Source organism: Nicotiana attenuata, unplaced genomic scaffold, assembly GCF_001879085.1.
Source record: "Nicotiana attenuata strain UT unplaced genomic scaffold, NIATTr2, whole genome shotgun sequence".
NCBI lineage: Eukaryota > Viridiplantae > Streptophyta > Magnoliopsida > Solanales > Solanaceae > Nicotiana > Nicotiana attenuata.
The window spans coordinates 280,345-280,837 of NW_017670725.1; positions in this window are offsets into that span (position 1 = coordinate 280,345).

Sequence of the window (493 nt, forward strand, 5' to 3'; positions counted from 1 at the left end):
CATAATGACGCACATTCCTATGGAATTGAACCGGCGTGCGGTTGGTCACGTAGTTAATGGTGGCAGTTGGGATGCATGAGGGCCACTTGTATTGCCTATAAATAAAGGCTGAGGAATTCGTTTTCCATATTCTTATTGCTTGTCTGAGAGAAATTCTGAAGAAGATTTTCTTATTGCTGTTTCAGCTTCGTCTTTGTCCCCCGAACTTCGTTTCTTTCTCGTTATTGTATCAACAATGGCAGGCATTTCTTCCGAAAACGTTCTTCCGACGGACCTTCCGGTCAATTCACCGGTGACCGAGGGGCCAATTCCGGCGATGGGGGGTGCAGAACTGGTGGAAACTGGCGAGGCTCCGTCGGTTGACGAGATAGTATCTCTGCCCGGAGCTCCGATGACTGATTTCACCGCCGACGGTGGGGAGGATCAGGTGGATGAAGCCCCATTAATGGGGGAGATTGGGATGTCTCGACTACGGGGGACAGGGGGTCATTCC